The sequence below is a fragment of the Ursus americanus genome, chromosome 25 (assembly GCF_024610735.1).
Source record: "Ursus americanus isolate L20-20 chromosome 25, mUrsAme1.1.p, whole genome shotgun sequence".
NCBI lineage: Eukaryota > Metazoa > Chordata > Mammalia > Carnivora > Ursidae > Ursus > Ursus americanus.
Genome location: NC_142151.1, coordinates 12,944,451 through 12,970,439, shown reverse-complemented (window position 1 = coordinate 12,970,439; position 25,989 = coordinate 12,944,451).

The following is a 25,989-nucleotide window of genomic DNA, read 5'->3' as shown; positions in this document are numbered from 1 at the left end:
TACCAGAGTCAGCTCCTATGACTTTTATCTCGACTATTAGGGTTGCTTAGTGTTAAATATGACAGCGTAAGGGAAGAGGCTTTGGAAGTGGTAAATCACCAAATATACTTGAAATGATGATAACAGTAACAGGCTTGGAAGGTTTCTGCTTGTTTAAAGCATTAGAGACAAAGGATGAAGAATAATGAGATTATATCTTTAAGCTGCCCTGAAAATTGAGGATCTACTGAGTTGATCTTTCATATTACAGATTCTAAATTGAGACGAAACGTTGGAAGATTCATGTAAAATTTGGTTTGCCACCCTGCTCTTGTCATTCATAAAAGAAAAAACTTGTCCGGCAGACCACAGACGTTTTTGTTTGTTTTTTACTGTTGTCCGCTCTACTTGGAGTTTTTCAATCCATCACACATGCGTTGAGTGTCTTATTATGCTCACTCATTCATTGATCCGCTCACACTGTATTTATTGAGTCTTACTATGTGGCGGACAATATACCAAGTCCTAGAGATCCAACGGTGGGCAAAACTAGATGGGGTTCATGCCCTCATGAACTTCCATCTTAAGGTTGAGTGTAGACAGGGACAGAGTAAAATAGCCGTGCAAATAACCGTTAATTGCTAGTTTATGCTGAGCGCTATGAAGAAGCCCACGGTGCTAGGAGAACATCTGACGGAAGGAGTTGACCTAGGTTGGGGGAAGACTTCCCCAAGCAAGTGGTACTTCTGCTCCGATCTGAGGGGGGAGGAGGGGTTAATTAAGTGAGGCAGGGGGTTTCAGGCAGAGGCAAAGATGTGGGGCTTGAAGGTGGACGATAATAGGGAACATGGCATAAGCAGCTGAGGATGGGCAGACTGTGTGGGCTCTGCGGGTGTGTTAAGGATTTTGGCTTTGTTTTTAATCTTAAGGGGTGGAAATCCTCAGAAATATTTTAATTGAAATGGTGTTAGGTTTGCATAAAGGTAAATAAAAAATCATGGGTCCATCCTCTAGCCTCAAGAGATCTTGGTTTATGGACGGAATGCAATTCATGAGCCAGTATGAAGCAGTGGGTTCAAAGCCCTGAGACACTTATGTACACAGTGCTATGGACACGTAAGGGAGCAAGGTATTTTTCTGGCTGAGGAGCGGTCAGAGAAAGTTTCAGAGAAGAGGTAATATTTGAGCTGGGTATTGAAAAATAGTAGGAATTTTCCAGGTAAGAAGAGGTGTGGGAATGGGTGAGGAAGCAGGGAGAAGCAGCACATTTGGGGAAGAAGACATTGCATATGCAAATACCCAGGCACAAAGAGTGCTGCAGATTTGCATAAAGACCAGTCCTCTGGTGTGGATGGAACCAGGATACTCTAGTAGTCATGAGGTATATTTAACAATATTCCACCTCTCTTTCCTTTTGGGCATGTGGTAGCTTTTTACTTTCCACCAGGCTTGAGTCTAGATGTGACCAATGGAAGTAAGCAGGCGGACCTCTGTTACTTCCAGGTAGATTTAAAACTGGTACCTTCTTTGCCACATTCTCTTTTTCTTTGACCATTAACAATGTTCCAGAGAGTAGATGCTTTTTCAGACTGTGTCCTAGAATGAGGCCAATGACGATGGTGGCAGAAGCCACCAGCTGATCCGCTAGAGACACAGGATGAACCAGGGACAAACCTCTGTTGTAAGCCACTGGGATTTGGGGGCCATTTGCTACTGCACAATAACTTAGTTTATCTTAACTGATATGGGGGCCTTTCAAGAACTGTGAAGGGTCTAAGATTTTATACTGCCTGTAAGCTCACAGCTTCCGTACCAGAGTTACATGGATGCTGGCAGAAGACATGAGATTCCTGAGTCAAAGATCAAGGATTTTGTATCTTCCAGCACAACAAGAATTATGAACATCATTTTGCCTTGGCTTTCCTTGTTCTCCAAGTCCCACTGTGGCAATGTGGAGTGCCCCAGATGGATGCTACACTCGGTGGGTTTGTGTCATAGATGACGAACCCCAAGCATAGGAAACTCCAATCTTTTATAATGGACTGCAAGCCAACCTGCCCAACCTTTGTCCTGGAGGGGGATAATTGCTTTATTGTACTGGAAAGTGAACAAACTTTCTCTCCACTCTGAAGGGAATCACCGTCTCTGTTTTCTGAGCTGCTCACCATGCTAATGTTCCAGAAAAGATACCTGGAACAAAATTTCCTAGTCCTTCTGTTTATAAGAAGTGCAGAAATGTAGGAGACCCATGGAGAATTGTCTCCCAACAATATCTTTGGGTAATTGGAGGAAAATTGATTTGGAAGACATTTAGAGCCCGAGTAGGAAGGATTTTGTACTTTGAACTTTGTCTAGTAGGCAATGGGGAGCCATAGGAGGTTCTAAAATGTGGTATGGAGAAGAGAGGATGAATTGAAGGAGAATACCAGAATTTGAAAAAAGATCACGGTTAACTACGTAGGTTTGGGAATTTTAAGATCTGAAGGGAGCTAAAGCCACGGGATTGACCTCTACTTGGATAAATTCTATAACCTTCAAGTCTCAGATCAAAGGACATCTTATTTAGTAGCTTAAAAGAATTATTTTTATTTTTAATTATTATTATTTTTAAAATTTTATTTTATTTCTATTATTATTATTATTTAAAGATTTATTTATTTATTTTAGAGAGAGAGAGAGAGAGAGAGAGAGAGAACGTGAGTAGGGGGAGGGGCAGGAGGAGAGAGAATCCTCAAGCAGACTCCTTGCTGAGCATGCAGCCTGTTGTAAGCCATAATCCCAGGACCCTGAGGTCATGACCTGAGCTGAAACCAAGAGCAGATCCTCAAACGACTGAGCCACCCAGGTGCCCCAAAAGAATTATTTTTTAAAAGCAGAAGCTTTTTGTCAAAGAAGTTGAGCGCAGACTTCCAACGAGTAAGACGGATGCAAGGAGATGTACTTTGGTTAAAGCCATAATGGGAACCCTGGAGCCCTACTCCTTGCCTCCCCACTGCCCTAGCAGACACACCGAGATTCTTCTCTGGAGCCCTTGGGAACCACAAACCACACTTTGAATCCATCTTTCTTTTTCCAGTTGGCGCAGGCAGGATTAATTGCTCCTTCCTCTCTGTTCTCTCAACAGCTTGATCTTATCACCAGAGCAGCGTTTATTACCTTGACTCATGCTTGTGGAGAGCATCCCTCGTCCTCATCTCTGCACTTCTCTGTGCCCAGCACAGTGCCCATCCCGCTGGAAGGCTCTCGAAAAACGTTTGCCGAATAAAAGTGGATTGATGTTAAAAACACATCGATGAAACAAATAAATATAGAAGTACAGTTTTTGGTCAAGTTTTGCATTTTAAATTTGATGAAATTTGATAGACAATTCCTGAGATCTAACCCTGGGCAAATAAGAACCAAGGAAGTAATGAAATAAAAGGATAACTCTTTCCGTAGTGAAACAATTTTAGTTTTAGTTTGTTTTCGTTTGTCTAATGTACCAACAAATGCTTATTCAAGGCACAAAGGGCTTTTTCTTAGAAAGGAGACCATAGTCCAAATAAATAACATCCTCCAAATTAGACTGAGAAGATTGCCAGGCCTTCCCCAAGTATGTGAGTCCAACCAGTCACCTGTGTTTTCAACAGGCAAGAAGGGAAACCCTGTGTTTACTCTGCTAACATCTGCCAGCAGAATATTTACTTTTGAAGAAATGGAATAATTTTTTAAAAAGTTGACTATGTTCTATCTAGCTTTTCTACCTGTGGCGTTCGCAGGTGATCTGGTGAGTACAGCCGTCCCTAGCATCCAAGTACTCCGCGTTTCATGGGCTTTGTAGTTGTTAGTGAACAAAGCCGTATGACTTTCGAGTAGAATTTCCATTCTACCATGCTCTGGTTCTGTCCTGGCTGTTCTCTGTCTGTCCGTCCGTCTGAAAGGTCAGCCCTGAGTTCACGTAAGGAGGGAGGGAAGGAGGGACAAACCCAAGATCCCACTGTGAGGATGGATCCAGGGTTTGCAAAGGCTGAAACGTTGACAATTTTTGGAGTAAATTTTAAGTAAAAGAATGCAAAATTCGGAATGAAAAATGAATATTTATTTAGTATAAGAATAGAAATCATCACAATACTATTTTTAGTAACTACCTGCCGGACATGCCTTTATAATTTTATTTATACATTTATTTCAGCTATATACTCTGTGTTTTCATATGACAACAGTTTTGTACTATTTTCTATAGAGCGACTAGGAAGGTTATTCAGTCTTTTAGCTAGCAGAATTAATGAAGGAAAATGATTTTTATTACTGTTAACTAGAAAAATTTCTTCCAGCTTCACAACTTGTGATTGATAATGCCAAGAAAATGCTTAGCATTGCCATAATTAGCAAATCCCTATCATGTTTCTTTCATATAGAAGCTGGAAGATTTCAGGGCATTTGAGATTTTCTTGTAAGTTTCCATCCTAAATACTCTTCGAATTCATCCCATCCATGTCCTCATTTTTCTGGTACATTATGAATTTTATGTCATCATCATCCATGCCAGTATTTTGTGTCAAATCAGCAAGAAATTTGAATCTTTTCTCAGTGTATTCCTATGATTCACTTTTCCTCATTAATTGGATTATCAAATGGTCCAAGAGCTTATTACTTATCATTACTTCTGCTTGAAATGTATCCCTTCTCTTCCTCTTAGTGAATTACTGCCTTTGGTATGATCTAATTTTATTTATTTTTTGTTACAATTTGCTTCTTGATGTTAGGATAATATCTATTGATTTTATTACTCATCTTTATTGTTTTTAGTTTACATTTCATTATTGTTTTCATCTGAATATTCTCATAGTTCTTTAATAAATAGACATTAAACTTTAGTCATAAGGCTATAATTTCTCATTTGTTTTATTACAGCATTACAAAAGATCTTTGGATGTTGGAGGGAGAGAGGAAACAAGTTGGATTATAACCTTAACCTAGCACCCAGATTGAGCCAGCAGGGACCTTGCAAGGGAGAGCTGGGAGTTTGGTGGGTGTTACTTGTGAACATAAAGACTTGTTGGAGGTACGGGCACTTAATTTGGTTTGGAATTGCTACTAACTTGTCTAAGCAACCCAAAGAAAGGGAATATCAGGATAGGAAACCAAGATGAGGGCGTCAGAACAGAAGCAAGGTAGATTCTCCTTAGAGAGTAACAAGGATGTTTTGAACAGGAGGAAAATACTATGGAAAAGGCCAGCTGGTCGGGAAGTCATGAGGGAATACTAAAGGCCACAGATGGTTGGTTAGTCTGGAGTATATTCAAGATGGGAGCAGGACCAGCAGTTGCAAGTGGGCCTGACAGCATTGCAGTCAGTGCAGTCTTGTTGATGGCTGGTGAGCTTCTTCTCGGGAAGTCCCAGGTAAGAGAAGATTCCTTCCTTCTTCATGAGGCCATGAGTAATGTGGAATCCTAGATTGTTCCCTGGGCCCTAATGGGCTGGGTTTTTCCTTCTTTTCTTTCCTTTCCTTTCCTTTCCTTTCCTTTCCTTTCCTTTCCTTTCCTTTTCTTTTCTTTTTCTTCTCCTTCTCCTTCTCCTTCTCCTTCTCCTTCTCCTTCTCCTTCTCCTTCTCCTTCTCCTTCTCCTCCTCCTCCTCCTCCTCCTCCTCCTCCTCCTCCTCCTCCTCCTCCTCCTCCTTCTTCTTCTTCTTCTTCTTCTTCTTCTTCTTCTTCTTCCCCTAAGATTTTATTTATTTATTTATTTATTTATTTATTTATTTATTTGAGAATCCTGGGCGGAGCAAAGGGGGAGGGAGAGGATCCCAAGCAGACTTCACCCTGAGGACAGAGTCTGACAGGTGTGCCATCTCACGACCCTGAGACCCTGACTTTAGCCGACACCAAGAGTCCCTTGCTTAACCAACTGAGCCACCCAGGTGCCCCTGGGCTGGGTTTTTCTAAAGCAGATTGAAATATTTGGAAAAGAAGAAACAGTGTATAATTGACCATGAATTTTGGAGTCAGAAAGACCTGGGTTTGAATGCTGGCCGTGTAAATTCTTATCAGCTAATTCCCCATCTGCAAAAATGAGGATAATAGTACACATTTTGGGGGTAGGTATTTCCTAAACCTTATAAAATAATATGACAGTGAACATAATAAATTCCATAGTTGAATAATCGAGAACATATGTGATTGTTAAAAATGTTACAGTTTTCTTTTTAAAGATTTTATTTATTTATTTATTTATTTATTTATTTATTTATTTGAGAGAGAGAGAGAGAGATAACTGGTGAGCATGAGCAGGGGAGGGGAAGAGAGAGAAGCAGGATTCCCACTGAGCAGAGAGCCCAACATGGGGCTTGATCTGAGGACCCCAGGATTACAACCTGAGCTGAAGCCTGATGCCTAACTGACCGAGCCACCCAGGTGCCCCTAAAAATGTTAGTTTAAAAAAAAAAAAAAAGATACATTTTAATACTTTTGCTGTATTTTCACTAACTTAATTATTATTTCCCAAATGAAAAGGATGACATAAGATTGACTTATCCAAGGTAGGTCTTAGAATTCTGAATTTCTGCCTTGGCTTATTTGCTTGTACTGCCAATGCTGTGTTACACACACACACACACACACACACACACACACACACACACTTTAATGGACATCAACAAAAAATAGAGCCAGCATCCTTGACCTAACTTTGTTGTTGTTTTTTTTTAATAGGTAGATCTATGTTACCAATGCAATGATTCCTGATTTTGGAAAGGAGTTGGTTTTAGTTCTTAGTGTATTGATGCTCATTGGCTCTAATTTCTTGGATTGTTTTGTTAATATTGCTTTGTTTTCTTTTATGTCATTATTTGTATTTATTCTTTTGCTGTGTCTCCTGTCATGTGATCACAAGTTCAGCTGCAAGACATCAGGTGCTCCATCCTTTCATGAGGAAGAGGTGCACTAACTCCTCCAGAACACGTTCTGGAATTGAAGCCAGTAGCATGCATGGGGACCCTTTGTCCTCTTGTGCATCCTCACCTTCCACCTTTCCAGTGTGTGTGAGATTTAAGTTCTGTTTGTGATAGTCTCACCTTGAGAAAGTAAGGAAAAAGGAGTATAAGTATCTGTTTGTGAGATTAGCCCAGGTTACATTAGACTAGGAATTTTCTAGAGAATATTATTAGACTCCTGCCCCCAGAGAAAGGTGAAGGAAAAGCCTCCATGATCATGTCTGTTGTCGATATGAAGTCCGGTTTGGTTTTGAAATCAATGATGACTCATTTAGCAGTTACTTCATCCTCCTTAGAGAGACCCAGCTCCTCCAAAAGTTCTCTTCCTGAAGACACAGGAACCTCAGTACAATAAATGAGTGCATCCAATAACAATGAGTTCTCAATGCCTCTGTTTGGATCCTATGAAGGAATCAGTTCCTTTTCTGATAATATGATTGTGAACAAATGCTGGTCATCTCCTAGCTAGCACGATGGTGTGAAAGCATCTTGAAAGTTGTGAGCCTGGTCAGGGTGAATGCTTTGGTGCCCATCTTGTTTGGTTGGATGATACTTTAAGACCCAACCTGATATTTATAACTTCTTCCATAAAAAGAAGGCAAGCAAAAGAAAGAGAAAGAGAGAGAGAGAGGGTGAGAGAGAGAGAGAAATAGAGAAAGGAAGGAAGGAAGGAAGGAAGGAAGGAAGGAAGGAAGGAAAGAAGGAAAGAAGACAGTGGCCTATCAATGGGCAAGACTCTAGTGGGGTCATTAGCATCTTCATGCTTCATTTACTCTGAGCAAGGAATACCAAATTAGAAGACTATTTTGCATTGTGTCCTGAGTGGAAGAATACAATAATACCCTTTTTACATTTTCCCTTTTTTGTTTGCAATCCTCTATACCCTGCCTTTTATAAGTGGCTGGTGCCAAGTGGCCAATTTAATTAAACAACACAGGAGGACTAGGGAGGATTTGGAGAAGCCCATTGTGCAATAGTGTGTCATTGTCACCATAGGGGCCATATGAGAATGTGGATGACTCATAGCAAAACTCTGTCTATGACCGGGAAGCACAAACCTCCTGCCAATGAAGGATCAACTGAATACTCTCTGAATATTGAGAGATGCATTATAATTAATAAGAACAAAATTAAAATGACAGTAAACAACACATTTGACTTCCCACCACAATTTCTTGTCCAGGAAAATAATATCTCCTACAGAAGGCGAACCAGACTGGAAGGAGTCCCTCTCTGGGTGAGAATGTAACACCTTCCTCAGGCATGTGAATAGTAAACACAGTGCATGGAAATTTTAAATGGAAAAAGGGAACACGTGGTTGTCCTCATATGGACCTGTGGCTTTTTGCCATCTCATGTCTTATCAGTGATGCTTCTATTGCAAGTGACAAAAACAATCCAACCCTAAAGGGTGTAAGCAGAAAGTATTTATTACTGATGGACAGTCCCAGGCTCCGGGGGCTGCTTGTTCCACAGTGCTGTCATCACACTGTGATGATATCCCTTTCTCTCTGTACAGACCCTAGCTCTGCTCACCTTCATCAGGCATCATTCTCAGAGGCTTTCCCTTTGGGGTTGTCATGACTATACAGCTCCAGGCCTCACTTCTTCTCACCTTCAAACCTTGGGGCAGGGAGGGGGGGGCGTGGAAGATGTCAGGTCACTTTTCCAGAAGTCTCAGCAAAAGTCCCATTTCATCTCATTGGTGCCATTGTATTATATGCTCACTGTGGCCAGAGTATTATATGCTCACAGTGGCCAGAGAATGCCATGCTTTGAAGGAAAAGTGGGTTCTGACAAAAAGTTGGGGCTGTTGGCAGAAGAAGGGAGAATGAATGTTAAGGAATGCAAATCACAATTGTCTAATCTGTGAACCCCAGGGCCACCAGTTCTAGGCCCTTGTTGTTCTGGGAGATCCTTTGACTTTCTTATCTGGGTTAAGTTCAGAACACATGAGGTAGACGAGAAAGCATGGGCTCTTTCCTGAAGGCTGGTTGGCAGCTGGGCTAACTCCAAACTCCTGCTGCTCTCTTCAGCTGACACTCCTGGAGGAGAAGTTTGGTATGAGCAGCAATTTTGTAACGTGGTTCTGATACATGGGGGGAAGTATGGGTGCAAGTGTTTTCCTGCCCTAGCAGGTGTTCAGATGATCTTTCTCTCCCAGCAGGTACTTGGTGACTCATCAGAAGCCCCCATTTTAGCATCTAACCATCCCCAGACCAGTAAAGTTCTATGCCTTTTCTTTCCTTCCAATCCCTGTCCCCAGATGAAAGGAGCCACAATAAAGTGAATGACTTTATCAAGCAGGAGTCTGGCAGTGGCTTTGCTTCCTGGTTGGCCAATAAGAAAGTCTTGGGCCATTTGATTTGGTGATTACTACAAAGCAGAGGGGAGCGATTTTTGCTCCCTATTCCTGGGAAAGAAACAAATAGAACAATATTGTTGTTTTTCCTGAGGATTCCGTAGTTTTGAGAGAGGTTTGACCACTGTTAGGCCCACATTTTTTTTTTTTTCACACAAAGACTGAGTAGACTTCAACTAGAGTTTCCCTTGATTTCTTATCTCTTAATTGGTTCTTGATGCCAAGTTCCACTGGATGGTTATAGCAGCTATAAAGACCTTTCTAACTAATGGGCATATGGCAGTTGTTGGCATCTCTGGAAGAGCTACAGGGAAGCACAATAAGCAAACATGGTGACATTTTAAATCCTTATCAATTGCACAGCTGTTTGATCCAACTGAACTATGGGGGTGGCTAACGTGAACAAGGGGAATGGTGCGAGTCTGGCAGAACTAAGAAGATCCTATCTGAATGGTTCTCAGATCTTCATCCCATGTTCACTTTTGGGAACATCCCTTCTGTCTTGCCAAGTATTGACAACACCTTCTCAGAAAACTATAGCACCGCCTTCCTGGAATTATCAGGATGTATGTGGTAGCATGACTTAGAGATGCTATGTCCGGTTAGCCTCATGGTGCAATGGCTAGACTGTCACACTCTTCAAGAAATAAGAGTGTAAAAATATCATCTATCAAAAGATCAGCCTGACAATCAGGCTACGTGAGGAAACGTATTGCCCGTAAATCATCCCAGAAGAGGATGAATTTATTCCATCAACTGGAGGGAGACTAATCCTGAGTCTATGTTGTTCCAGAGAGAGAAGAATGCATGGTTCATAGTCTTCAGTTTTTAAAATCTTCTATTAAATTCCCTTTCCAAAATTAGAAAATTCACACATGTTCTCTATAACTAGTAAAATAATATGAAGAAAGAAGGAAAAAAATTAAGCATCTCTACCTCTGCTCCTCCAAGGTAACCAGTGATGACCTGTTGTGTAGCTTTTTACATCTTCCCCAAGTTAACACAGGCATATATTATTGTGACTTTTTAAAATTGGGATCACACTGGGGTTCCTGGATGGCTCAGTTGGTTAAGCATCCGGCTCTTGATTTTGGCTTGGGTCATAATCTCAGGGTCATGAGATCGAGCCCCGCATTGGGCGCCACATTCAGTGGGGAGTCTGCTTCTCTCTGCCTCTCCCCTCTCCCTCTGGCCCTCCCCTCTGCCCATCCTCTCTCTCTTTCTCTCTCAAATAAATAAATTAATCTTTGAAAAATAAAAAAATAAAATTGGGATCACACTGTATCCAGTTTTATGCAGACTTGTTTTCCTTACATAACAATTTGCTGTGGTTATCCCTCCAGATCAAAATAGCCAAGCCACACTTTTTCATAGCTTCATAGTAGTCCACGGTATAGATCTACCAACATTTACTCAATCTCCATTTGATAAATACTCAGGAAATGTCTAGGTTTTCACCTTTAGACATAATGCTGCAATAAGTATTCTTTTTTAAAGTAGATCATTATGAACTAGTATTCCTCCTCCCCACCCCTGTAGGACCTATTCTTAAAGGCGGGGTTGCTGGGTCAAAGGTCATGTGTCTGTGAATTTTTAAAAGCTATGACCACCTTGCTTTCCAAAAAGGTGTAGCAATTCCCATTCCAATGGCAGTGTGTGAGAATGCTTGCTAGCACAGAATGTTATAGATTTTTAATTAGGAAATTTAAAAAAGCATTATGAATCTGAAGGGTGGGGAAAATAGCATCTCCTTATTACTTTATTTTGCATTTCCTTGCCTACCAGTGAGGATAGGTATCTTTTCATATGTTTTTTTAGCCATTTGGATTTCCTCTTGTGGGCATTGCCTGTTCTACTGTATTGATTTGAATATGAATCATTATGTGTTGCAGATATTTTTCCCAGCTACGGTTTTTCTTCTTATTCACCTTTATTTTATTTTTTATTTTTTCCAATTTTATTGAGGAATAATTGACATACATCACTGTATAAGTTTAAGGTGTACAACATGATGGTTTGATTTACATATATTGTGAAATGTTGACCACAATTGGTTCAGCTAACATCCATCTTTTCATACAGATGCAATAAAAAGAAAAGAAAGAAAAAAGGGAAAAAATATTCTTGTGGTTAGAACTCATAGGACCCAGCTATCATTTGATTTTTGATTTTGTTTACTTTTGTCCTTTGTCAAAAGATATTTTTTTTAAAAAATTAGGTACATGGTACGCCGGGGTGGCTCAGTCGGTTAAGTGTCTGCTTTCCACTCAAGTCATGATCCCAGGACCCTGAGATCCAGTCCCCCATTGAGCTCCTTCCTCCAAGGGGAGCCTACTTTTCCCTCTGCCTGCCACTCCCCCGACCTGTGCTCACTCTCTCCTTCCCTCTCTCTCTCTAACAAAAAAATAAATAAATAAAATCTTAAAAATAAATAAATAAAAAAGAAATAACAGTTATATACTAGGTTTATCCCTCTTACACATTTAAAAACTACCCATGCAATATTAGTTTTTTAGGGAAAATCTTTAAACATAATAAAGCCAAAAGAAGAAAATAAAAATCACCTATTGATCCACCACTCACGGACAACCACCCACAGATCACTATGTTTTGGGGGATATACCGCCTGACTGTCTTCTACATACAACTCACTCCGTGTTTTAAAATATCACCACTGAGAGAGAGGACTCTGAATGGATATAGTGATCAGAAAAGAAAGGGAAATGCAAATATGGGATTCATTTCATAGTTGTATAACGCATTTAGGAAGACGCATATAACAGACGAGGGCGTGGTGGGTGGTATTGATCAGGGGGACATTTATTGTTCATATTGTCACCTTACTGGAGTAGAGGCTGGGTTGATCTAGTCTGGCTGAACTGGGTCTGGGCTTTGTTGTATAGTTTTAGTTAGATTCAATTCACCTTTTCCTTCAGGATTACAGCAGGAGTGGGACTTTCCTTTCAGAAGTGCTCAGAATTGGAACGCTGGTAGACTCCTGTTCTCCTTATATTTTATGATATATAAAATATATATAAAAGCTACCAGCTTTTTGATTGTCTGGGAGTCTTCCTTGCTGTCTGTCCCTTTACCTTTCCGTTCCTCAGGAGATCTCTCTTCCCCTGGCTTCACTGCCCTGGGCAGTGACCTTGGTGTAGACTCAGGGATTCCTCAGCTTTCCTGTGCTTCCCCTCCCCCAGCCTTCAGAAGGCCAGGGAGGTACAGTTGGTAAAGGCTCATGTGCCTCCGAAGTGGTGCTTTCTACTCTCCTGCTGTCTCCAGCGTTTGGGAAAGTCCGTCTTGCAATCAGTGAAGGCCTGGAGAACTCAAGAGGAATTTCTTCTAGCTCTCCAGCCGACCTCCAACCTTAGGAGGGTTGCTGCCCTCAGAGCACCCGGGGAGGTCTGAGTGTGCCTTCCGTGCATTCCCTCAGCTCTCCAGCTCTGCTCTCAGCCTTCGGCAGGCTGCTGCTTTGTACTTGGAAAGGGCTCAGTGCCTTTTGCTGGGCGGGGAGGGGGTGTGTGTGTGGATCTTGCTCAGGTCTCTTACCTTGCCCCTAGCTTTTTGCCCACTATCCCCCTGCACTCAGTGAGGCCTGTGGAGACGTGAAGTAGATGTGAACTTGCTCTGTGACTAGAGCTCACTGGTATTCTCATCTGTCAAGTTAGCTCACACATAGCTGAAAGTTTATAAAAAGTTTGAGTGGTTTCTCCTTATCTCTCTCCATGGCAGATTCCTCCTCTTTCCTGTGCCAGGGATGAAAGAAGCCATAGTCTCATTCTCTCCTAAGGAAGTGTTTATCACTTTCTGGAATTTACTTGGTTTAGATTTGTGTCCTCAGCTCTCTGATGAGTTTTAAAGCTATCATTAGTGTTTTCTCTAGCTTGTTCTCAGTATTAGTGGAGACTGATAATCTCTTGTGACTTTTTACATTCTAAATGGAGGCATAATACTTGGGAATATTTTAAACAATAGAGCTATTGGAATCTGCTAATTAGCCTCTCGCCAATATATTTGCCATCTCTATGGTTTTGTGATAGAAGTTTAATTTTAACAATTAATGACTGACATTAAATCAGGAAACGGCACAGGAAAGCTGAAATTCCAGTCTTCGGAGGGCCCATCACCTCTACCCATGAAGACGGGGTGTCTTCTAAGCTAGTGTTTGCCCTGGCCTCGGTGGCCTACTCAGCAGTATGGTGTTCCTGCTGTTCACCTTCTCAGTGGCCTCTGCGTGAACATCTCTACAGACCTTCCAGGGTCTGTTGACTGGCCTACCCTAGCTGAAGGCTGCATGTTTGACTTATTAAGTAATTTTGAAGTCAGCTGTTAGATCACAAAACTCTAATGGAAGGAAAAGAAGAAATATAGCATATCTTCTTTTGCAACATATCATCTATGCTTTCCTCATGTATGCTGGAACCTCTTCCATTTCTTTCTTAGTATTAATTTTTTGTTTTGTTTTGTTTTGTTTTTACTAGGCAGAGGGTCAGCTCTTAGGAGCTCCTTCCGGTTGAGCCATAGCTCCCCTCTGAGAAAGGGTGTCATACGGCAGATCTCCCTCCCCACCCTCATGCAGCAAATGCCGGGAAAGTTATCAGCTCGCAGTGTTGTGTTTAATTACATTATATTCTGCTTCAGGAGCAAAGCTAGTTGGATCAAGTTGAAGACCAAGCAGTAGACTATCAGTTAAGATTAGGTTTAGCTAATGGGTGTGACAAAAAACCCAGGATAACAGTGGTTTACACATGATAGTAGGTCATTTCTCTTTCAGACAGAAAAGTCTTCGTCAAGAACATTCTTTCATGTCAGGGACCTAGAATCTCTCTACCTTATTGCTCAGCTATGTGGGACTTTGGGCTCATAATCCAAGATGGTGTTACCCACATTCTAGGAAACAAAAATAGAAGAAATATAAAGAACCTGGGGAAGGAATGCAGGTACGCTATCTCTTAGAAAAGGTTCTCAAAGGCTGTCCAATGCATTCCTACCCATTTCATTAACAAAAACTTTTTCATATGGCAACACTTAGTTGCCTGAGAGGCCGGGAAACATAGCCTTTATTGCAGGCAGCTATTTGTCCAGCTAAAAATCAGGGGTTGCGTTGTCATAGAGGAAGAAGAGAATGTATTTTGGGAGTCAACTAACAGTCTTGGTTGCCAATCAGCTTTCTAGAGAAGAACATTGTAGAGTTCCGGTTTAGTCCTGGACCTTGAAACCATTTGCGGGGTTGGGGGCCGCACTGAATATGTCGGTAACCTCTGTTCCAATAACTGTTCGCCTTTCCTGTTGACTACATGGGTCTATAGAACCAGAGCAGTGATATGTTGAGAGAAGAGCATCCAAGATAAGAAAAGTACTAAAAAATCGTGCCACATATGGAACAGCTGAAGACACTGAGCATCTTTAGCTTAGAGGAAAGAAGAGTTGGCAATGACACAGGGTTTTCACATATTTGAAGTGCTGTCTTGTGAAGGTCTGGATAGACCTGGAGGGCAGAATCCAGCCGCTGTGTCAATGTTACAAGTAGAGTAATATGAGTTTGATATACAGAGCGAAATCCTAATCCTAAGAGGTGTCTCAGAAGGTAGTGAGCATATATTTACTGCCACCTGCCTATCACTGATAGTTGCTGAGGACAAAATAGTCAGCAAAGAAGGTTTGTTCTTGCCCTGATGACACCTACAATCTGGTGAGGAAGACAGAAATTGATCAGATAATCACACAGATATAAAAGTACATCATAAAGGGTCTTAGACTATTGGCTCCGGGAGAAGCAAGGGACAGTCAACCATTTGTAGACCTCATATAGAGAGGATCTGTGTTCATGCAGGGTCTAAACTAAATGACTTGTGGTCTCTTCAGGTTCATTTCCAGAAAATGCTCCAGTTAGTGCTGCACTAGGAAGAATGGAGGAGATTTGCCTTGAAGGGCCAAGTGAATTCCAGATTTGTGGGATTGCCAACATGGACTTTCTAAAGTTCCGTACTAGGTCACCACAACTAAACCAGATTGTGCTAATCTTTTGATAGAGCAGGTTGGTTGAACACATGTAAATTCAATGACTTGAGAACTTGAAGACTTGAAATAGTTTTAGAGAAGTAAAGACCCTGTAAAATCTCTAAAATTTCTGAAAAGTTTCTGAAAATCCTGAGAAGTTTTCCCACTGAGGACTTAAAACAAAACAAAACAAAACAAAAAACAAAAAAAAAAAACCCCAACTCTCTTTGCCCAAGAAAACAAGCAGGAAAGAAATCATAAAACTCTTTTTCAGTTCTCCCAATGTCTAAATATATCAATATACAAAACATGATAATTTTATGAGTGAAACAAGTTATACATAATGCATTTTTATGTTCCTAAACGAACAGCATGACTTTATATCTGTAAAGGGCACTAAAAATAAGCTTTGCATATATTTCAATCCCCTGCCCCCAAATTTTCTTTGAAGAAAAAAATTTTTTTTGTTCCTTCATGGCTTAAATTTTCTGAATCTAGTCTGTTCCTTTGTTCTTGCTGCCTTGTAGCTTGTGTTCTATTCCTGTAAAGTTTACTGGTGTGAAATTAACTGTTCTTTTAGCCTAACTGATATAGAAGGTTTAACTCTGTATAATGCCTCACACTTACCTGTTAGGGTGTCTAGAGAGCTAAGGATTGGGGATGATCGTTCTGTCAAAATTGTTAGCCAAGGTGGGCTGCTTCATTTCTTCCCAGCTTTAGTTTCTGTGCGGGTCTGCCAGGCACACTGACATGCAGCAAGTTTATCCAAAGGACTCAAGAACCATACGGCTAGAGAGTCATTTGTCTTCCTGACATCCCTGGGAGGCATTCAGGCAAAGAAGGCTGTTACCACTGTGGGGCATTGGCACGAGGATGAGCTTGGAGTCCGGACAGAGTGGTTGGGGGCCAAGAGTCTTGGGCTTTGCCATCCACTCTGTGGGACGGTGGACAGGTCACTCACCATCTCTGAGGCCTCCATTTGCTCACCGAAGGATGAGGGTGGTGGACAAAATCTCCATGGTCCTCATAAGTTCTCCCAGTCTACAAATCTATTATCCTGACCCCACATTCCAAAGTAAGAAAGTCGGAGGATTGATCTAAGTTTATAAAATAGATTCATGGGAGCATTGCGCCTTCTTGGTTCTGAATGGCACCGCAGTCTTTCGGCTAGATGTGGTTCATCCAGGTAAACATGCTGGACAATCTCTGTTTACCATGGGAAGGAGTGAAAATAAATCTGGGGGAAAGCGGGGTTGAGGGAAGAGTAAGGTCTTCCGGTGCCAAAAGGATTCTGTGCCATAGCAGTCGTCATTTCTATGCCTACCTCAGACTGTGTCACCTTGATATCTTTTGAGGGGTAGAGTTGGAGAAGGAATGGTCCCTCAGGGTCTGGTGCTGTTTGGTTGGCTTATTTCCTTCAAAAGCCTTCCCTTGAATGCCTGGCTTAGTTTGTAATCAGCCAGCTTGCTTCTGGCTTTGAGCTCTTCCTGACCAATGTAATAATGCCTGGGCTACTCTCCCCACATGGTGATGGAAATGGGCTGAGTTGCTGGGTGACATTTCTGTTCTAGTGACACAAGAGTCCTTGGGGCTCCTTTGCCCTTCCAGAAATGACTCTGAGGGCAGGATTGCCAAGAGGCTGCCAGGGAGTCTGGCCTTGTTTTGTCTCCAGACTGGTTGGCAAACCCGAGAGGCTGAGATGAACATCTGAATTTAGGAGTGCTTAATGCTGATTTAAAACTTAAGCTGTGTTCTTGGAACTAACCTGCATCTATAAACTTTTGAGGGGATTGCAATCAATATGTAAAATGAACATACGTGCTCTTTCAAAAATGACTAATCTCCACTCAACCACACTATTTCCTTTCTTGCTGCCCACATGCTAACACCACAAGGGTGGTTCTATTTATTGTCAATAAAGGCACTTCTTAGATTTCTTAGATATGAAAATGAAAAGAAATGCCTTACTTTGTATATGAAGTGGTGTGGGTTATTATGCATGCAGAAAGTAATTTTGAAAAATTGGAAATAACCTAAACTTCCATCAAGGGAGCATTGATAATTTATGGTAATTCATAAACGAAATACCAGGCAACACTTAAAATGATTACATAGATATATCTTTGTTGATAAGGAAAACTAGATAAGGAAAACTTATTTGACATGTCAAATAAGAAGGTTAAAACTTTAAAACTATAATGTAATAGGTGATCTTATTTTTGCAAAAAAAGGTAGGTATGCAAATGTATAGTATATATGCATAGTATATACAGTATCTGCTTCTCTACTATAAGCATTGAGAAAAGTCTGGAAGAGAGGACTCACCTAGGCATCTGTAGTAGAGGGACAAGAAGAACTTCTGGTGTCCATGTAGCCTGGAACCAGGGCCTTAGTATTTTCAGTATATTGTTTAGGTATCACCATCTTGATTTCTGATGCTCTGAAGTTGTCTGGTCTGAAAAATTTGAACAGTGGCCAACTATGGGTGATGGAAATATGGGTGGTTCTCTTTTCTGCTCACCAGATTGATTTTTTTTTCCCACAATGAGCATTTATTACCTCTGTGATAAAATAGTAAAAATAAGAAAAAGGGATTCAGGAGAACATTGTTTGCTTGGAATGTTTTCGTTGAAGTTAATTTGAGTCTTATTTCTAGTTCAAATTGCTGAATCAACTTCCTCCCCTTACTCCTTTTTGGCTCTAAGTTCCATATACTCTATATACGATTTTGCATAATTGTATCCCTTTCCAAGTAATGGGGATGTCTTGACACATGGCAGCTTGGGCAGGACCTTCCAAAAGAAGAGTTGATCCTTCTCCATTTGGGTGGATAATACTGACCTGTAGGGCACAAACATTGTCTGGGAAGCCGGAGGAGAAAACCAGAAGTAGCCAGAGAAGGAAGAATAGGTTGATACCTGGAGGTTTAATCACCACTGTGGAAATTTGAATTACTGTTCTCAATCTTTCACAGCATTCAAGGAGAATTAATCATCAATACCCTTGCTATGGGCTTCATGGTTGGTTCCTGCCCCTTCACTTTGGGTTTGGCCAAAGAGAATATTAATGGATGGGACTTACCAGAGGCTTGAGAAGAGCCTGTGCATTCAGGCTACTCTTTTTATATATCAGTGATCTACCACTAGAAGAACTTCCTCCAGGCAGGTGGTGCCCGGTCAGCCTGGGCCCCAGAGGAAACCTACATGCCTACTGCTGTAAGTACAGTCGGGAGCCAAGTAGAGTGGACCTGCAGGCTGGAGCAGAGCTCCCCAGCCTCGCCTCGCCTCGCCTCTCCTAGACCCGCTGAATCACAGTTAGTCTTGCAGACTTGGGAGGATGAGACTAAATCCTTGTTGTTTGAAGCCACTGAGATTTGGGGGTAGTTTATTATGTAGCCTTATTGAGGCAGTGGCTGACTGGTATACCGGTCTAAGTCTGCTAAACAGTCTTTCCTGAGTCCCTGCTGGCTGAAAGGGGATTTCTGGCTGCTTTTGCATAATAGGTATGTAAGAACTATCCCGAGATGTTATGATAACCTGGGAAGGAAAATAATATGGTCAACGTGACTTCCCATCCTTGTTAACCAACTGCCACTAATTTTTCATCCAGGGCCAATGTACCTTTCCTTTCCTGGTTATAAATGCATTCCAGCATCATCTGAGCTCTTTAAATTAAGGATTATGCTGCTAACATTCTAGCTCTAGGTCCACAGTAATTCAGCTTGCTGTTAAGGCCTGACCAGTGAGCGAGTCATTACGAACAGCTGACCAGCCAGGAAGCCCAGACCCTACCACCGACTCTGGGTTTTCTGTCAACCCTACTGTTTTTCACAGACCTCTTTCCTCTCATTTTAGCTTTGCTCAGCAGGGTGATGGACAAATCAGGGGTCATGGTAGACAACAGTAGCAGAAAACTCCAAGACATGGTGGCAGGGAGATCGGATGTAGTTTGCTTTCTGTCCAAGAACTTTGCAATCTGGGGGTTTCCTTGAAGCCAGGACTGCATTTCGATTCCCAAGTGCAAGCGTTATCCAGACTCACCCTCTCCTTCTGTGCTTGGCAGGAGACGTAGAACTCCCTTGGATGCTTGCCTTATGCGCCATCAATTGTTAATGCTCCTTAGATGGCGGCAACACAGTCCCGGGGTGGCGCTCTAGGAGCAGACGTAGGGACATGAACACGTAGAGGTCATCTGACAGCTTCCCGTAATGACAAGGAAGTGAGGGCCAGTCAAGGGCTCAACACAAAGCCCACCCAGATGCCGTAGGGGCTGGAGCTGGAAGCTGGAAGCTGGAACAGCAACACCCAAGCCGCACTGGCTTCTCTTGGTTTCCATAATCCACCTTTCCTATTGTCTCTGAGAATACTCACTGAAAGGGAATTTACTTATGCGGCTCACCCTCTAAATCAACGAACTTAAAAAAAATTATAAAAGTCATAAATTGTCAGTGTTGGCAGTTTGGAAAATCTAGAAAGGAGCAAACAAAACACCAAATTGACCTGCGATCTCACAACACAGACACCGTCAATGCTGATGTGCTTTCGTAGTACCGGCCCTCACAGTCTGGTGTTTGGCAAACGGGTCGTTTCATTTAAGAATTTTGTAGAAATCATTTTTCTTTCCCACTTCGTATTCTTTGATAACCCTCAGTTTTAATTACTGAAAAACAGTCCAGCGTGATCCATTTACCTTTTCCACTATATTTGGGTGTTTATTTTTCCTCCAATTTTTACTATCGTAAATAATGTTGTGACGAGAATTCTTTCCCAGAAGGGGAATGGGAGTTACTTTGAAAAGTCCTGATGTTGTGTAGTCAGGTGGGAACAATCAGTACATTGCTGTTAACAAATAAGTTTATATTACATTTTTGATAAGCACTATGGCGATCATTAAACACTTTCATATGTGCTGAATATAAAATTGTTATATTCCAAGGAAATAATCTGAAATATAAGCAAAGACCTATGTTCAAAATTTTCTTTGCAACATTTTGTTTTTAATAACAGCAAAAGATTGTAAAGATAAATTCCCTTTATCAGGCATTTAGTTAAATAAATGGTGGTATATTCTTCTGATTGAAAATGGTACTTATAAGTGTTTTAAATAATAATGGAAAATGTTGAATGTCAGTGTAAAATAATGATACAAAATTGTGTGTATCGTATGAGTTTGACTCTGAAACAACACGCACAGGAGAGAGCTCTGCCAAATATTAGTGAAAGATTGAGTGATTTTCTTCCCCTCTTCTTTGTACTTTTTACATCATCTTAAGTGTATTACTTTTATAATCAGGAAAAATTGGGTTGTTGTTCTTTATACTCACATATTAGAGATGAGATCACTTCCAGGGAAGGGAGGTATGACTGGTCTGTGTGGGTTCTCCTTCCTTCCTAACAAGAAGCATTCAGAGCATGGTAGAAGTCATACCCCAGCACTCTTACCCCTATAAACAAGATCAGTGCCTCATTGTGTAAGGCTTAACTTGATCTGACCTCCGGTTTGGTTTTCCTGAGTTTGTTTTTCTATTTTTCCCTAATTCAATTTTTCTAGCTTTCAGACATTTCAATGCTTTCTCCAGAAGGAACAAAAGCACGTATGTTGGGCTTAACCTCTAAATTTTTCTCTTAATTTTGTTTTTGTTTCAAATTTCGGGTAATGTTATTTTTCAAGTGGTGTGTGTGTGTATGCACAGGAGTGTGTGTACTATTTTGTTGAGCTATCACTCACCTACCATACAAGTCGCCTATTTAAAATGTACACTTCAACAGTTTTTAGTATGTTCGCACAGCCATGCAACCCTCATGACAATTTGAGAACGTTTTCATCACCCCGCAAAAAACCTCGTACCTCTTTTTTTTTTCTTTTAAGATTTTATTTAGAGAGAGAGAAAGCCTGAGTCGGAGGAGCAGAGGGAGAAGGAGCAGAAAATCTCAAGCAGAATTTGCATGGAGCCCGATGTGGGGCTCGATCCCAGGAACCTGAGATTGTACCCTGAGCCGAAACCAAGAGTCGACACTTAACTGACTGCACCACTCAGGTGCCCCGACCCTCGTAATAGTCACTCCCATTTTCTCCAGTGCGCTCAACCCACCCACCCTGGGTAGTCCACCGGTCTACTTTCCATCTCTATAGATTTGCCTACTCCGGACATTTTGTATAAAAGAAATCATACAATACGGAGCTTTCGTGACTGGCTTCTTTGACTCAGCATAATGATTTTGAGGCTCATCCATATTGTGCTTCATTCCTATTTACCGCCAAATAATATTCTATTATATGGATTTACTGGAGTTTCTTTACCTCTTCATCAGTTGATGGACATCTGGATCATCTCCACTTTTTGGCTATTATGAGTAATGCCGCTGTGAATGTTGCATACTAGTTTTCATTCCGTATTTTTATTTATTTATTTATCTATCTATTTATTTATTTATTTATATTTTTTATAATAATTTTTTTATTATGTTATGTTAGTCACCATACAGTACATCATTAGTTTTTGATGTAATGTTCCATGATTCATTATTTGCATATAACACCCAGTGCGCCATGCAATACGTGCCCTCCTTACTACCCATCACCAGCCTATCCCATTCCCCCACCCCCCTCCCCTCTGAAGCCCTCAATTTGTTTGCATACTAGTTTTTAATGTGAACATACACTTTTGTTTCTCTTGGGTACTTCGTAAGAGGGTGAAAGTGCTAGCTCATGTAATAACTCTATGTTTGACCTTTTGAGGAACTGCTGTGCTGTTTCGCAAAGTAGCTGCACCATTTTCCTTTCCTGCAGCAACATGTGAAGGTTCTGCTCCCTCCGCATCGGTGCCAGTACTTGCTATTATCTCTGTGTCTGATTATAACCATCTTAGTGGATATGAAATGATGTCTCATGGTTTCGATTTGCATTTTTTCTGATGGCTAGTGATGATGAACTTCTTTCATGTGCTTCTTGGCCATTTTTAGATCTTCTTTGGAGAAATAGCTATTCGGATCCTTTGCCTATGTCTTCATTGGGTTATTAGTCTTTATTATTGAGTTGTAAGAGTTTTTTATATATTCTAGATACAAGTCCCTTATCGAGTATGTGATGTAAATATTATCTCTCATATTGTTGGGGGGGTTGTTTTCTTTGTGGTTTTTTTTTTTTTTTGAAGATTGATTTGTTTATTAGAGAGAGCACACACATGAGTGGAGGGAGGGGCAGAGGGAGAGAATCCTCAAGCAGACTCCCTGCTGAGCACAGAGCTCAAGGCAGAGCCCATTGCGGGGCTCAATCCTGCACCCATGAGATCATGACCTGAGCTGAAACCAAGAATCCGACGCTCAACCGACTGAGCCACCCAGGCACCCCACTGTGAGTTGTTGTTTTACTTACTTTTTTTTTTTTTAAAGGAATTGACTACTTTCTTTCTACTTTATTTTATTTTTTAAATATTTTTTATTCATTTATTTGACAGAGAGAGATACAGCCAGCAAGAGAGGGAACACAAGCAGGGGGAGTGGGAGAGGGAGAAGCAGGCTCCCAGCGGAGCAGGGAGCCCGATGCAGGACTTGATCCCAGGACTCTGGGATCACACTCTGAGCCGAAGGCAGACGCTTAAAGACTGAGCCACCCAGGCGCCTCGTTGTTTTACTTTCTTGATGGTGCCCACTGCGCAAAAGTTTTTAATTTTGGAGTCCAATTTATCTATTTTCCCCCCTTTGTCACTTGTACTATTGGTGTCATTTATAAGAAGGCTTTGTTTAGCCCAAGGCCGTGAGAATTTACTCTTGCATGTTCTCCTAAAAGTTGTGTGGTTTTGCTCTTATATTTAGGTCTCATCCATTTTGAGTTAGTTTTTGTGTACGGTGCGAGGAAAGGGCGGCTATGGACAAAATGTGGACCAAAATTCATACGTCAAAGCCCTGGCGTCCAATGGGACTACATCCGGAAATAGGGGCTTTAGGAGGTAATTAAGAGTAAATGAGGTTACACGTCTGGGGCCCCGTCTGATAAGGGGCTGTGACCTTGTAAGAAGAGGAAGAGAGAGATATGCTCCTCCATCGTGTGAGAAGGCAGCCATCTGTAAGCAGGAAGAGAGGTCTCACCAGAATCCAACCATGCTGGCACTCTGATCTTGAACTTCGGTCTCTAAAGCAGAATGTGAGATTCTGTTGTGTAAACCACCCACACTACGGTATTTTGTTATGGTGGCCTGAGTTGACTAATAGTGGGGTCCAACTTCCTTCTTTTGTGTGTGGATATCCAGTTGTCTCAGTAGCATTTGGTGAAAGGACTATTCTTTCGCATTGAATTTTCTTGGCTTCCGCCGCTCTTAAACTAGCTCATGACTGAGAATGGAATCCAACCAAATCATCTGTGAGCAGAGCAGAAACAGAGAAATAAATAACATCATTCCCCTCCTCAGTTCATAAGGAGATCAGGACATTCTAGAATTTTGATCTGAAGTTTTGTCTATGCTAAGCATGGACTTTTGAATCTCCCTTTCTTTGCCAGCATTCGACAGTACCTCGGTAACCTTGCATCTGTTTCTGTTGGCAAGATAAGCAAGTGACATCAGGCACATAAGACTCCAGCACCTCAAGAAAGGCTGTTCTCCTGTTCTGGAGTTCAGCTGCTGCTACTGTCAGGAGAAAGTGGGGGGAGGGAAGGAAGGAGGAGCCAAAGAGGACACGTGGGCAAGTGCATACATATTTACTAACAATTTTCGTTACCAACCTATAGATTTTTACAGAAACCTAAATCCCGACCAAAGAAAGAAAAGCTTTGTCTATCCAGTTCTTTTTCCTCATAGCCCATGGCCAAGTTTAATTCCTGCTCCAAACCAACATTGAAAGAGAAAAAAAAAGCAACAACAACAAAAAACCCTTTGGCTCCCCGCAGCACACAATGGATTCATTGATCTGAGAACAAGTTAGTTCAATTGCTTGCTTTACCTTGCTGCTGGGAAAAAAACAAAAACCTCCTATAAAAACATGGTTTGTGGGAAAAGGTGGGATTACCCAAAAAAGCTTTTCTTTGTTTCTGTGGACACTCTACTCTACAGAGCTCGAGTTGTGTAGCGAATAGGGCATGGGCTAAAAGTCAGGCCTTGTAGATTGTTCCTGGCTAAGCTACTGATCCAGCCTGTGGCGTGGGCATACCCAGAAGTCTTCTCAGGTTACCCACAAAAAAAAAAAAAAAAAAAAAAGGGAGACAAGCACGGTGATTCCTCCATAGGACCACACTGTTGGATTTCTACCCTTCAGCTTTCAAGGATTCCACGGTGAAGCCCCTGGAGACACAGAGAGGGGGAATCTTCCCTCTACCCCTCCACTCTTTGGATCAGATAGAGGACTGAAAATTAAAAGCAGCAAGGCTGGCACTTCTGTGCATGCCTCAGTTAGCAATGTGGCCAGGGGTTCTCAGTGAGATGGATAATTCTAGGGGGGATTTTCTGTTCACAGCTTCAAAGCTGAGATGAAGTCTGCACAGACCTTTTTGTCCAGGGCATGGAATGCCATGGGCACCGTTCAGATTTTCACATGCTTCATGCGTTGGTCTCTTCGAGACGGACAGCAAAGAACCTGACGGACGCAGCCCTGAAGGGGTCTGTCCCTTCTTCCTGACGGAAGGGACATCCGGGCTCAATCTGCACTTGCTTAGTTTCTTTCCTGCTTCATCAACCTAGCATTTCTGGAAGCTGACGTGGCTTTGGGTCACAGCCCGCTACGAGAATAACCTTTCTGTAAGATTTAGTAGGCCTGGGTGTGTTCTGTTCCCCTTCTTTATTACATCATGCATAACTGGATGTGAAATTCAATTCTTCTTGTTGCTTAGGAGATGGGCAGAGTCCCTAAAGTCTGAGAATATTACAATAGGTGCTAAAGAATTCCACATTACAAAAGAATACGAAGTTGGCCCGCTTTCCCAGACATGCTAAGAAATGGTAAAACCCAGATCTGTTAGCATTAACAGTCACCCACCTGCAACCTTTGAAAAGAGTTGAGATGGAGAGTCAGGGGTGAGGATCCCTTTGGAGGCAGCTCTTAGAGCGCTGTGCCCACTCCCACCCAGGGGGGAGAAGAACGAGGGGACTTCCCTTTCACTTCCAGCCAAGAGAGAGGACTCCAGGGTCTGAGGCAGGAGAGAAATGAAAAGAATGAGAGAGACACCGAGCTGCACTAGGTGTGATTATAGTCTTAGACAATGGTGAGGATGGGCCCATTTCCGTGGACCCCAGACATAAGCGCCTTGTGGGTGGGGAGCCGGCCAGGAGCTTTCTAAAAGGGCTCCCTGGAGGGATGACGTGACCAGTAGATGTGGACTTCTGGGAGCCTACAGGGCTAGGGGAGGGTGAAACTCAGCCATCCAGAGTAGCTCTGTGTGAAGTCGGATGACTGTTATTTATCATGCAAATGGGACACCTGTGAGGAAGAAAGGGGGTGCCCTTAAGGAGTTTGCTAGGGCAACGGAAACTAGCCTTGCAACCAGGGCCTATGGTCACCCTCGTGGTAAGGGGACTGAGGTGGAGCTGCCTATAACCACTTGGCAACTGCCTCCCACAAAAGGCCAGCTTTGCCTGCCTGCCAGACCCTGCGGCTTCCAACACCTGGTCACGGTAGCCCCAGTCCTATAAGACGATGCTCTTTTCCTCTAGTCCCACTGCCCCGAATCGGACCCAGAAGGGTTCAGGAGCGAT